The following is a 7,332-nucleotide window of genomic DNA, read 5'->3' on the forward strand; positions in this document are numbered from 1 at the left end:
TGTGATAGTCCAGTTCAAGGCAGAAAATGCATATCTACAACCCTGCATATAAACACCCTGACATGACAGCAGTTTTAAAGGAGTGATCCATCTTAGCCCTAACCCTAAAGCTACATACTAACACGCTGGTGCAGGTACACATTACAAAAAGATGGAGCCAGTGTATCCAAGTTGTTCATGCAGCAATGCAAAAAAGTGAAAGTGTGACAACTCCAATGGATGTAATTACAACATACACAAATCAGACAGTCAAAGAGGGGGCATGGGGTAAAAGGGGATGAAGGGGATATGGGGGGCATGAGGGCATGATTGTGCTTTGCCAGTGTTTTACTGGGCACACCAATGTTCTAATAACCTGAACCAGTGGAGGATCACAGGGGCAAATGTGGCCAATCAAACAGGTGGCCACCCAATGGGATGACATCTAGGCAGCACGCAGTTGCCGCCATTGTGTTTGTGTGATGATGCACATGCATAGTGAGGAGGCAACAACAAAAAAATTACCCATTGGCATGGCTTGACACCATGTTGTTGAGTGGTCTGCATTCAGGTCACCTTGAGAGCACATTCCCCCAGCCTCTCAGAACAATTTTTACATGATAGGCAAATCCATACATCCAAGACATGAGTTCAGTCTAATATAATAAATGAACTGTGCCAAACTAGTAGTATACACACACATGCACACACACACACACATTTTATATTGTGGTCTTGTTTTGTTTTTGTAATTTGAAATGATACTAAGAGGAATGATGCCTCCCATCCCTGTACAGTCACCAACCCTTCAACCATTTTTGTTGTGCTGTCAGCAGAGCTACGCGGAAACTAATTTCTCTCACTGCGTCAATAAATATGCCATGCCATGGAGATGTTAATGGATGTGGCAAGAAAGGCAGTTAATTAGATGGCTCCCAAAATAAACACTGTCAGTAATCATCTCCCTGCTAATAAGACTGGTTGGTCCAACATGGGGATCAACTTAACAAACAATATAACTGGGTTGAAAAGTGCTTTGCCCCAGGTTTAATGCCTAGAATCTCAAAGTATGGAAGCCTGCAGAACTGCTGACAATCAGTGTCAGCACAACTATTGTGAGTCCCAGTTCATTTGTTTGTTTGGGGTCTAAATCTGATGCATGCATATTAAAACAATTCTTAGAGTCAAGATAATCATCTATAAATAATAATAATATTGCACTTGCCTGCCATATGGGAGCATTTCAGAAAAGACGAGGAATATCTCAGGAAGAAAATAGCTGGCAACTCCAATTTAGTCCCTCAAAATAACCATAAAAGTGGACACCCAGGTTTTAAAAAGTTAAATACTCAAACTGCTGGGCCGCCCTCATTTCATTTTCATTTTCTTGTCACTCTGACATTTGTGGATGTTGATAAATTGTCATGAAAAAAATAATTGAAATACAATTCTGATTCTGCCCATTTCAGAAGTTTAGGTGGCAGGGGGGAAATTCTCTTAATTCCTCAATTTTAGTGGGACTCTGATTTTTTAAAAATGATGTTATTGAATTTGCTTATATGAACGTATCTTGAATGTTCCACCCAAACAAAGAAATAAAGTGATCTTTCTAGCAACACAGACTTGATACGTGATGACCTGAACCAGACGGGGGTTTTCAAAGCATAGAAAGATTTAAACCCCTGACACATACATGAAGTTCCTGTTACTCAACTTAATTGGCCACTACAGGAGGGGATTCTAGTTTGGGCCACCAGTTAAAGTGGGACTTCCAGGGAGGGCAGGATATCTAGTATGGGCGGGATATATGGGAAGGCTGGGACTTCTGGCAAGGGACAGAAAGCTAGGGTGGTAGTTTCAAGGTGGGGAACTTTTCAAGGGGTGGGCTCAGGAGTTTGATGAGAGGTGCTACCTTTAAATACCATATACAATTCCATTCTTTTTCACTATGTGCTAAATTCTTTGGTAAACATATCCACATTCCAATTTGAATTATAAACTAGTCTCAGGGATAAGTTCCTTTCCACAGGATAGAAGTATTTTAACACAGAGATCTATCAGTCAAAATGTTAATTTAGGAGGTAAATTCATTTTAAGGAGCGGGGGGAACAGTGCAGACAATGTGTTAGTACTGTGAAGACCTTTTTAGCTTGAAGACTTTGTGTGCTACATGAATGATTCATGGAGAAAAATAAAGGGTGACTTACACAGATGCATTATCGGGATGTGAAAAGAATCACAATGAGTGCATGCTTGAAAGCTGTTGACTGTATTTGCCATTACTTCTTCTTACAGATAGCTTACTTGTAATTTAGGGCTTATGAACAACAGCAGAAGGGGGAAAAGTGGTCAGCAGTGTTTAAAAATTGGTCATTGTAAAGCCTTTTGTTATGTATGCTAGCAGAGTGCAATGTGAAATGATAAAAACTGGTGTAATTACCTTGGATGCTTACAGTAAAGTAAAAAATAAAATGTTACTTTGATTCTCAAAAAATCCATGCAGGGATAGGACACAAAATAAACAAAATAATTAAACTAGACTTGGGCCGATTAGCAACACACAATTTTAACACTAGGACTCCATTTTTAACTGCCATGGCTGCATCCTAGCGAACCTTAGGGTTTGTAGTTTGATGAGGCTCTCCAACTGAGAATGCCAAATACGGCTCCGAAATCAGCAAATCTCAGGATTCAATAGAATGGGTGATTAAAGTGTGTTCATAGTACTATAATAATTTGGTGTGGGTAGGTTCTTGGTAACAGCAGTCCTCAAAAGTAGCTTAAGTTCAGGGAGTAAGGTAACTAGGGCCCGAGACAGATGGGCAAGAAGTGGCGTACCTGTGCCCTTTCTGGAGCATGCGGCAACATGATTTTACTGCCAAGAAAGGGTAATGGGAGTTGGTATACTAAGGTTATGTGATGGGATGAGTAGTAGTTAATCACTGCATGGAAGTTGTTTATCACATCCAAAGGAGAGAAGGTAGTCATGGTTTGAGACTACCCAAATTTATTCCGATGGGTAGAAACTGGCTAAGAGAACAAGGAGAAATGAGAGAAAACAAGATTGTTTTGAATCTATAACAAATGAGATACTAGCCCACTAATAGTTAGAAATCCTGTGTAGTTTAATTAGGCATTACTAATGCTTGTTGCTTAGTTCTCACAATGGATGTCTCTGGCATGGATGTCTAGTTACCGGATAAAGGTTTGCTGAATTTTAACTACTGAAGCCTGAATTTCAAAACATTGTTAATGGTGAGACTCGACAAAAGTTGAAGATGTTTCAGTGGGTATGGTAATCATTTTGCATTTTGCTATGGGAACATAGCTGGGTATTTCGGTGGCTCCTCAAACTCTCTTGCAGAAACATATGCCTGCGGGGATGTAGGTTGCAGGGCTTTGGCTTCTGGAGGGAGGAACAAAATACTTATCATCACAGTGGCCAAAATATAGAGATACAGAGTTTACTTACTTGAGTGTATGTCACTAACAGGATTCTAGTCAATAATTATTTACCAAAGTGAAGCTATGCCACAATGTTAAATAGTGTTTACTTTTTTAAATCCAGTATATGTTTCTGAATCAAATCATATATTTTCCCAAACACAAGAATGGAAAACACATGGCCATTTCAGTGTTAATCCCCTGTAATAGACTATGATGAAATTGACTATGATGGCTGGAGATGCTAGGACTTACTGTCCAGCAACATTTGGGTAGCCATACACCAATGGTGTCAAGAAAGTGAATTTGTTGCATGGCTTATCCCAAGCTCAGGTTCATGGTGGAGTGAAAGTTGTTGAAATCCAGGGGGAACTTCTCAAATGACTGCTTTCCGTGCGGCCAATAGGAAACTATAGGTAGAGAAGAGGGTTTTGGGTGCGCTTGCTGAGAAAATGTTGCTCCAGGTCAGCCATAAAGATGCTTGTAAATTGTGGTGCTATGTGGGTATCCATGGTGGTTCCACTGCCTTGAAAGTACATATTATTTCCCAAAGTGAAATAGTTATGAGTAAGTATAAAGTGGCAGAGTTTGGTGGCTAGGTCTGCTGTACTCTCATCCAGGATGGCATTCTTGATGGCTTGTTGCCCATCCATCTTCAAAAACTGCTTATATTAACAATAATTGTTGCTCCTGATGCTACTACCACTATCGTCTTTATGTATATCTGGCCTTTTGCACAAAACGCGGACTCAAAGCAGGTTTCACATCAAAAGCTTCACAATTAAATATATGTTAAGAAGTCAATATTATAATGGCATTAAAATATTAACCGTATTTTAAAAATCTAAAAATGATTATAAGAGTTGAACAATGAAATTTAAAGCAATGCACCACTTTCAGCCCTTTCTTAGAAGCCTTCAGTTCGAAAAGCCTGTCTGAATAAAATATTTTCTTTTTGCCTGAAAATGGAAGGATAGGAAGGAGGGTGTAATTCTAGCTTCTCCAAGGAGGGAGTTCCACAATGTGGGGGCAGACAGTGCAAAGGCCCTTTCTTGTATTTCCACCAACTGAATATGGCCTTTGGCATATGCAGAATAGTTATCCCTATTGAATTTTTCCAGTGCAGATTGCTGAACACATATTTAGCTTAGCTTTGGTAGGAAATTACGCATGACTTCATCGAGAACTGGGCCTTAAATTAATCCTTTCTTTATTACCTGACATTTTTAAAAATGGGAAAACCGCCAGGCCTGTCTTCTAGTGAGCACTGTTCATCTGACCCGCCTACAATATTTTCTCCAGAAAAAGGTCACCTGAAAGAAGAGGACTTTGATTTCTCCTCTTCATCTCACTGGACTATGGCTTCATGAGAATACCCAGTGGCATCATATCAATCCATCACAGAAATGTTTCTTTCCCTCACTATGAATATTCTGGAAAGGAAGGGATATCGTTTGAAGGAAAATGATGCTTGATAGCAATGGCTAGCAAAACGTCTCACATAGATAGGTTTGTACTGTTCAGTTTCCTTATTTAACTCCCTCCTCAGTTTTAGATAAATCTGTGCCTGGAAACAGATTGGCATCCAATGAAGGTGCTGAAATTAAGGTTATCTAGCACTGGTTGCGATGTCCATATTAGTTGTTTTCAAAGACTGGAAAGGAGGAAAGGTTACAGGCTATAGAAGGAAGGAGAAAAATGTGGCAAGAGGCCGACAGAGTTGAACTGAGGCCAAAGGAAAAAGTGCCAAGGAGCAAGTGGGAACTGAACTGGATGCACAGGCCCACGAGCAATCTGCATAAAAGGCAACAATAAATGAAAGAAAGTACCAGAGGTCAAACTGAAGGAAAGAAATATCAAACCAGACAAAAGAGCACTGAATTATACAAATTAATATACAAGAAGAAGGAAAGGCAGATAAAAATTGAAAAAGGAATGGTATTCAGAATTTACAAACCAAGACTGATTTGTTTCTGAGTAGTCCCACTGATATGATTGCTGATTCTATGCTAGACATATTTAAAGAGTATACTACTAACAGTGATAGAGTTCATCCAATGATACTTCTCCAAAATATGTGTTTGCTTCGGCAGCACATATACTAAAATTGGAACGATACAGAGAAGATTAGCATGGCCCGTGCACAAAATATAGCCCTCCCCCAACTCTCAGAGCCTTGACCTTAAATTTTCTCTTTGTGTGATTTATTTATAATATTGCATACCAGGAGGGAATACAGTTAAATACATAGAATCATAGCAACAGTCGCCCACCTCGCTGGGCAGACCGTTTTGCCGCTAGACGCGGCTGGACTACAAGCCCCAGAGTGCTCTGGGGCTTGCCCGGCTCCCTATTGGTGCGCGGGGGCGGAAGGGGCAGCCCTTCCGCTCCGCGACGCTCTGGGAGCCGGTCTCGTTGGTGCGGGGCTTCCGGTCCTCCAAGGCTGCCCATTGGTGGGCTGGGCCTTGGAGGCGGGGCCCCGCACAGCAGAGAGGGAGGGGCCTAGGCCTATATAAAGCCATGTTGCTGGCCCCTTCCCTCAGTCGGTTGCTTGGCTTCGAGCAGAGCGGAGCCAGGCTGTGGAAGGGAGCAAGTCTTGGTGCTTCTCCCGCCCGCCCACCGCTGTTGTTAGGTGGTTTTTAGTCACAACTTGGCGGCAGCATAGGCCAGGATCTGCACGTTGTGGTACCAGGGCTAATGTCATGCCCAGCCTGGAGGATGGCTTGGAGGACTCAGAGGATGAGCTAGAGCCCCTGGGACCTGAACCTGTAATGGAGGAGCCAGAGCCCCTGGGGCTTGAACCTGTAACGGAGGAGCCAGAGGCTGGCCCTAGTTCTGCTGGAGCAGAGTCTATGGCCCCTCCAGAGATTCAGCAGTCAAGTTTGCCTGGTGCCGAGGCTGTGGACACGGAGGAGGATCTGGGCAGTGTGCCTACCTTCAATGAGCGTCGAGCAGAAAGAGAGGGCCTTCGAAGATCTCGGAGGCTTTATCAGAAGCGTCTTCGTAATCAGACACAGCTGAAGGCCGGCTCCTTGCCTTCTTAAGCACCTGGAGCATGTGTGGTTCTTTGCCAGTGGATATCTGACTCTTTTAGAGGAAAGACTCTGTCTCTGGCTCCTTTGGCTTCTTGTCTTGACTACCCGGAAACCTTGACCTTGGACTGCTTTATCGACCTGCCTATCTGTTGCCCTGAACCTCGGACCGTCTGACAATTCTCTTGGTAATCCCTTTTGGTAGAACTACTGTGAATCTCCAGGACTGTGTAGCTTACACTGACTTTGCTGTGCTGGGAGGGGGTTTGTTTGTTTGGGAACTAGCTGCCTTATCAGCCCTTTGGCTGCTTTCCCGGACAGCTATGGAGCTCTGGTTTGGGAGTCAATAGGTACCCGGGGGCGAATAGGGCAGGCGTTTGGCCATTGCGGGGGCCAGAACGCAGGAGCACCTCCCGGTGACTAGGGGCTTTGTGAATTGGTGAACGCAAGACAACGTTTGCAGTCAAGTTGTGTTCCTTAGCCCCTAGGTCATCCCAAGCACCGGGTGGGTGCCCAGTTTGGATAATCAGACTACATCGGGTGGTTTAATTGCACAGATCCTGACCTTATGCTTTGTGCCAACCCTACCAATTGTTTGCAAATAAAGTTGTGGCCTTACTTCCAACATGTTGTACTGTGGTTATTTGACAGCAACATCTGAGGCAATAACCATAAGGTTGGGAGAAATCACAAGGGCCATTCAATTCAACCCACTGCCATGCAGGAATACACAATCAAAACACTTCCAACAGATGGACATTCAGCCTATGTTTAAAAACCTCCAAAGAAGGAGACATTTCCACACTCTGGATAGAACCCTCTGGCATCCTGCTAGTCCCTTTTGTCCACATGGTGGTGGGGATAACTGTTTTTCCAT

At 43.0% G+C, this 7,332-nt stretch overlaps 1 pseudogene; it reads left to right on the plus strand.

The window, feature by feature from the left end:
- Positions 1–5,500: 5,500 nt before the first annotated feature.
- LOC149305980 (U6 spliceosomal RNA) lies at positions 5,501–5,570 on the plus strand (annotated as a pseudogene).
- The last annotated feature ends 1,762 nt before the right edge of the window (positions 5,571–7,332 follow it).

This window comes from Sceloporus occidentalis, unplaced genomic scaffold (assembly GCF_023333645.1).
Source record: "Sceloporus occidentalis isolate IW3139 unplaced genomic scaffold, rSceOcc1.0.p SCAF_10, whole genome shotgun sequence".
In the NCBI taxonomy this organism is placed as follows: domain Eukaryota; kingdom Metazoa; phylum Chordata; class Lepidosauria; order Squamata; family Phrynosomatidae; genus Sceloporus; species Sceloporus occidentalis.